This window comes from Crassostrea angulata, chromosome 7, assembly GCF_025612915.1.
Source record: "Crassostrea angulata isolate pt1a10 chromosome 7, ASM2561291v2, whole genome shotgun sequence".
Taxonomy (NCBI): Eukaryota; Metazoa; Mollusca; class Bivalvia; order Ostreida; family Ostreidae; genus Magallana; species Magallana angulata.
Window position 1 is genome coordinate 25,079,355 of NC_069117.1, and position 7,361 is coordinate 25,086,715.

The window sequence follows — 7,361 nt, forward strand, 5'->3', positions numbered from 1 at the left end:
AGCACAATGAGCCTTCTGGATCATGCTGGCTGTTTGGCAAACGCAAGAGAAGATCTGTCTTTGCATAAACAGTGAAAAATCAAACGCTCTTTTTTGGTGTTCGAGTGGTTTGAAGATATGTTACAGGCAATAAATATTTTCTGGATAAAAGACCTTTGATACAATATACTATAATCGGTCAAAAGTTGTTGCTTCCTTGACATCTTGACCATATTTGGGCGATTTCTAATAAAAATACATATATCTATGAAATAATAACAATTAAAATCGATGAAAGAGAAAAGCTCCAAGATTTCTTCATTGAAACATTATCGTTTTACACTCAAAATGCACAGGAACGAAAACATGGTTTTTAAGAGGATTTATAATGGCCACTAATGGGAAATGTTCACAATTTTTCTCTTATGGATGTAACCCAGAATACCTCGCACAATTTCCTCACGTTATCTGAAAACTTTCATGCCACAAAGCAGTTTTATAATGCAGTTTTAGCTGAGTATAGAAACCCGACAAGCTAAAAGGGGGGGGGGGGGGGGGTGTTCAAAGAAGAAATCTTATATTTTTCATACACTATTCTATTACATCGTTTGAACTCCGAGATACAGTATTTATAAATTTCGGGTAATTAAGTAATTAAGCAAATTGCATTTGTGAATCGAGATATCTTGGGACAGAGTATAGAAGTGTGTGTGGGTAGGTAGGTGATGCTCCCGGATATTCAAGCTGATATACTTTGATAGGTTTGTAATTACGTATACTAAATATAACCTTTCATCTTTCTTTTAAACTATATTTTCAGTGAAATTGCTACAACTATTTGATGGTATAACAAAGATACATATATTTTACTTCAAGAAAAATAAATAATAAATAATTTATCAAGATTTCCTTCATTATTTTATGTATTATTTGACACGAAATGCACAATTTCAAATATAGGGTCAAGCATGAATATATATAAAAAAGAGAACAAAATTTTAAAAACCATAAAGATACCATGAATAATTCAAAATCCTCTTCAAAACTTATAGAAGGATGATTAAGCATGTTAACAATGAATAGTTATCTGTAGTTCAGTGAAACGTGCAACCTGGCACCCACTGGAAAAACAAAGTTTTCCGGAACAAACAGGATATTGGATTGGACGAGTTCAGTTTTAATTCAGCAATCGCTGGCACGGTTCTTCATGATCTAGATCTATATAATGCATGTTTTAACATCATCAAATAGTCGTATGTTGTTGCAACATGAATGAGTTTGGCTGTAAAGTTTTGCAGGGGTTGAAAAGTAGCTTTTTTAAAGAACTACTGCTGTTTTATTTAATGATCTGTTTGATCCCACTCAAAACAGCAAGCCCACAATGCAGCTATCGGCTTTTATGGGAATTCCACAATTTTTAAAAGGTCTCACTTGCTGATTACTACGGATGTTCCTCCTGCGATTTTACGCGGTAATTAATTCCTCGCTTTTAATTAGGAATTTACAGTATACATGTACATTTAAACCGTGTAGAACAGGTTTCATTTTCTGCTGAAAGAGAGTTCAAAACTCAACGTATAATGATACCAAGTTTTTAATCTTAATTTTAAATGATTGCAATTGGACAAACCAACCCAAAACAAATCAGAAACGTCCGCGTATGTATCAAAGGGTATGAACAAATTTGAAAACTGAAAAAAAAAAATTTAAAAAAAAAAAAAAAAAAAAAAATAAATATATATATATATTTTATTCTTTAATTTGTCAACTAATTTGTTTTTTTAAATTGCTTTGGGAGACGGCCGATGAATTTTTCTTATTTATTTTGTCCTGATAAATAGTTGTTATTCCATTCGTTTGAACTGTAAATTATGCAGTTATTTAATTTTTTCGTTAAGACAATTAAAATGCAAAATTAATTTAACAAAGGTGTGTGTTTTCACATATCAGAGGGAGTGCCATATTAATAATTAGTGACGCTTATTTAGCTTTTTTGCTCATCTAATATTCTAAAGTATTGATTTCATGTTAAACACAAGTGTAATGTCAAAGTTTCAACACAATCTTTACCAATGGCAAATAATGAAAAATTCCGTTGTGTTTGAAAAACCATTTTAAATCTAAAAATTTAGATATCTAACATAGTCATATTTGCAGCTAAGGATAAACATGTACGTTCGTTCCATCATATGGTCTTGGTTAATACATCAATGGGGTATGTATAAGATACAATCATATATTGTTTCCTCTCAAATTTATCTATCTATATAAGATACTTTTGAAATATTGGGAAAATGCTATGTTCATTTTCCTTTTTCTTTTATTAATGAATATCAATTTCTGTTTATTTTTCAGCGGTAACTAGCCTTGTCTACCAACACACGGTTTATCAAAGGCGTCTTTATCCTACGTCTGACAACGGGACCACCCCGATTTTCTCAACCACAGTTCCCACTTTCCAAGCCTGTATCAACAAGTGTCACAACCAGCCATCGTGTGAATCTTTGGTATTTGACACTGTTACCTTGAAGTGCTCACTCTATGAAGGAAATACAGTTGAGGAAGAAATCACTAGTAACCAAATATATCATCAGGTCTTGAACAAAACGGTTCATCGGGATCTCATTGGTAATCTTCGGCTATTTAATGCAGTGTTATAATGATATCTGCCGTACGCGTAGTCTTAATGAAATAAAAAAATTTTTTTTACTCGATATTATAAAATGGGCAATTTACGAGAAACTTATAATGAGCGCAGCTGTGCGCCGGTGAGCGAAGCGAGTACTAAGAACCAGTGTGCGCGAAAAAGAACAAGCTTAACATTCATATCATCAAGAAAATATTTTTGGCAACATCATATTGCTCAATAATGCTTTCTCCCGAAGAGCTATGCAAAAAATGGCTGATATTCAACTCTTAATTTACGTTTTCTTGAAGTTTGAAGACACGTTTTAAGCATCGAACAAGCATTGATGAGACCCAAGAGATTTTATGCACGTTTCTATTAAGTCAAAAACGTGAATAATTGATTATGGATTTTATCGTATGACGTCGTAGTTATAATGCGCTATATTTTTCGCAATAAATTTAGAGGTGGATCAAACATCTGTACATGCATTTACAAAATGTTTCACTATAAACTGCTATACCCGCCTCAGATGAATATTTTTTGTGTAAAAATTCTCTCTCTCTCTTTCTCTCTCTCTCTCTCTCTCTCTCTCTCTCTCTCTCGCTATATATACATGTATCTCGGGTCCAGAATTTTTTGGAAGGATGCTTCGAGGGATGCGTTTGCCGGGGTGGAGAGGGGATTTTTTCTTAAATCTATAATATTATGTTTGGTTTAAATTTTAAGATGTTGGACTTCCATCCTTTCCCATATCTTAACATCAGATTATATTTTTATAAAATTTAAAAGGAGGAACATATCAGTAATACATCAAGTCAGGATTTTAAAAAAAGCAAGAGCTTTACACAAAGATTTTTTTGAAATTATTTTCAACATTAAACTTCATTTTATTAGAATCTATTTATCATGCTATAAATGTAATTTATCGTTTAACAAGAGTATGCCCAATACCTGTGCAGCGGGAAAACTCCAGGGTACATTTATAACGCAACAGTTCCAGCGTGTTACAAAGTTGATTCAGATCCAAGGACACTGGTGGAATCTGTATCGTTTTGTGGTGAATCCGGAGGACACCTTTTACGAATAGACACAGAAAGAAAGCAAAAGCTTGTAGAGAACATTACATTAGAAACAACAGGTAACTGATTTAAATAGATATTCATTTGTACTTTTTCTCCCATTTATCAACAATTACTTGTACATAAATGGCAATAATTTTAATGCAGAGTCCATATATAATTATCGCATCGATGGCAAAAAGATTGGTGGGAAATGAACATTTTTCGATGGGACGCCCATTACACAGTTGTATTGGTACCCCAGAGAGCCAGCAAATAATTTTATTGATGAAAAAGCATCAATTGGACTGAGAGTTGGATATCATGGGAAATGGGACGACATAAGTTCTACTTGGCCTCATGGCAGTATTTGTGAAAAAGATATCAGGTTTGACTAGTGAAGTAAATCAATTTATTATCAAAGGATTTTAAAAAAAAGAATGACTTCTGTTTTAAGCATTAGACTGAAGACTCCGAACAAAATTAATGTAACATATCGATGTCGCATTTTAAATGAGTGGTTTGGTATCGATTTTCAAGGAAAACTTGTTAGATCATGAATTATTCGTTGTTATCATAACATATAATTTAGTAAGGTTTTAGTGATTGGGGGTATTATTTACTATAGCATCAAAATAGCATCAAAATAAAACAAAAATCACAAAATATTTCAAGCAATTCAAAATGAAAATGTTGGATTTTTGATTTTACCGTACATAATGCGTTTTCAGGTTAGTTTAAGAAAGTGTTAAAATGTCTAATGTATTATTAAGATTGCCTCTATTTCATAATAACAAGATGAGTCTGTTTCTTTAAACGAACTGTTTATGATTAGTGAAAATTCTGTTAAAAGACATTGATTGACAGAGTTGTGGTGTCACTAACACCCCTGCGAATGTTATTGTCATTTAAATTTTAGACCACGTTTTTTTATTTGACCCTTTCAGTCTCGCAGTAAAAATCGTGCCTCGTGTTTATAACCTATTTCATATAGAATCTAGGTACTTGTAGTCAAATATAAAATCTAGAGGTTTATTGATTTTAAACTTTATCTTCATTAATTGATGGAAAAAATGTGTTCTAGAAATAAATGTGACAATACAAAAAATTGTTTTTGTTTGCTGTTGCAACAATTAACATGCTTGTAGAGATCCCCCCGAGGATTAGTTTTCGATCCTCCCCTGACCTAGTAATAGCATCAATAGTGAAACAGAATATACTATTTTATGCAGAATGTTCCTTGAAAATGTCTCGATATACTAAGTTTTTATGCAAAACAGACACCCATTTTTTTAAAACATGGTATTGCACACAACAAGCATCAAACATGGCTATCATTTTTAATGCAACCCAATTTTTATATTTTCAATCACTCTAAACGTGGTTGAACGATAACTCTGTTCTGAATATCATCGTTTAATTTAAATAACCGCTAGATGGTGAAAAAAAAACCCCATACATCTTAAGAGATTTCATGTTTTAACTTAAACAAAGAAGAATATGATATGAAAAACGACCAAAACTTACGTATTTTTAGAATATTATCCGAACACATATACTTCCGCTCGAAATTTCACAGGAACTGAACTAATCTCGGTGAAGTCTCGTGAACTTTAATTCGAGCACCTCTGGTTTTATTATATACTTAGCAACGATCAAGAAAACATTCCGAACACATTCGCAGGGGTGACTAAGGCTCTATTGTGCATGCTTTTTCTTTTATCACGTTCGCTCTTCTTTGAAATTGTTCATATACACATATCTTATTTAACATACTTTTATGATATTTTTGTTTCTCTTTAACGTTAAAGATATTCATTTCAAACTGTGCCATATTAAAATAAATTGAATTTCAAATTTAGAACTGTGTTTTTCCTTATTAGATAATCATTTTAAAGTATACCATTCTTTGAAAATCAACGTAGAGCACAAATAATGCGAAGAAAAAATCTATTGATTTTAAATCAAACTATTACGTTTTTCTATTTGATATTAAGTTCAAAATATATCATTTCGTGATATATTTTCATCAATCAAAATATCACAGAAGCGAATTTCAAGAAATAGAAAAGACAAAAAATAATGATAAAATAAATCAACGTACAGAAGTACTGACGTGAGTTTATTTAAAAGATTTAATATCAACGTTATATGTTATTATGCATATCAAGTTGTTTCTTAGTTCTATTTGATTAATAAACATTATTTTTTTTTCTAATATGATAATATGAATTCTCGGGGTTTTTGTTTGGCATGTACATGTAGTTTCTTAGCTATATTACAAAAAATTAGCATATTTTTTTAAAATAAGAATTTTCTGGTTTTTACGACAAAAACGGAAATTCTCATATAAATCACGTTATGTAATATTCAAATATAGAATTAACGCTATCAATATCTACGATGCATTATATATCTGGCAGTAAACGAAATATTTCTTGATAGGGGTATCAAAGCAATTTTAATCAAACAAATTATAGTAAAGACTAGTCCACGTCAGTACTGGTCATATCATTAGATTGGCAAGTCTGTGCTTGATTCTAAACGCCAATGCAGTATTCAAACTCTGGCGTAGAAATACATACGAGTACAGAAATATCTAGATTGTTCGTACCATTTAGAATCTGACTATTTAAAAGGTATTTATAAAAATAATTCCTTCAAAAACAATGCTTCTTAATACAATACATCGAATTTATCGATTATTTTCAACAACTACGTTTTGTCAGCGGTAATGATTTGTGCTTAGGTCCAAACACTGTTCTACTTCCGGTTTACCAGAATAACTACATAGGAGAGTTGATTAAAATCAACTCTCAAAAATAAAATAAACTGCATTAACATCAATCAGAATAAATCACAAATGTTACAGCGAGTATCAAAAGCAAAAACGATATCTGATGATAAATAATAAATGTGTGTTTCTCTTAAGATAATTACATGTACATCAAATAAATAAATCACAGATGAAGGATAAAATAATAGTATTGCAATAAAATAATTTTCTTAATTTAGAAAAAAATTATATTTCTATCATTAAGATAATTATTTTGAAACGCACCGTTGCGTGTAAATCAGATACATATGGTGCAAATATTTCAAATAAAACTATAAACAATCTATGAAATTTATATGTAAAAAGTACTTTTTTCTTCAATAAAAAATAAATTTCACAATGTACCTTTCACTGTACAGCAATCAAATTTTAGTGACACTGAGGATATCTTTGGAGGACATGACGAATCATTGCTCAGAAGATGGTTTTCGTGGCTCAGCCTTTTCAAATGCGCACCTATAAAGAATGAAACTTGAAATTACATGTATTGCTAGGAGTTTATTCATTACATTATTTTCAAACACAAGCTATTGTTTAGATACTTGTTAAATAATAATAAAGATAAACAATAAAAAGGACAAGACTAATAAACTCGATGGTGGTATGTTCACATTTTTACAGCAATGGACGTTACTGTACCACTGCTTATTAAAAACATGTCCTGATTTCAAATCTGTGCTAGTGTTTGGGAAATATGTTTACTCTTGAAGATACTCAGTCAGCCTATTTCCATTAAAATTCATATAAGCAAGCTTAAAAAATCAAAATACGCCCTTTCCCAAACAAAAGAAGAAAGGTAATTCCGACAAAGTAAACAGACCACAGTTTGCCAAAAATTAGTTTACTTTATAAACAATGT

The 7,361-nt window shown here is 31.1% G+C and overlaps 1 pseudogene; it reads left to right on the top strand.

The window, feature by feature from the left end:
• The first annotated feature begins 2,148 nt into the window (after positions 1-2,148).
• LOC128191927 (brevican core protein-like) lies at positions 2,149-4,190 on the top strand (annotated as a pseudogene).
• Positions 4,191-7,361: the final 3,171 nt, after the last annotated feature.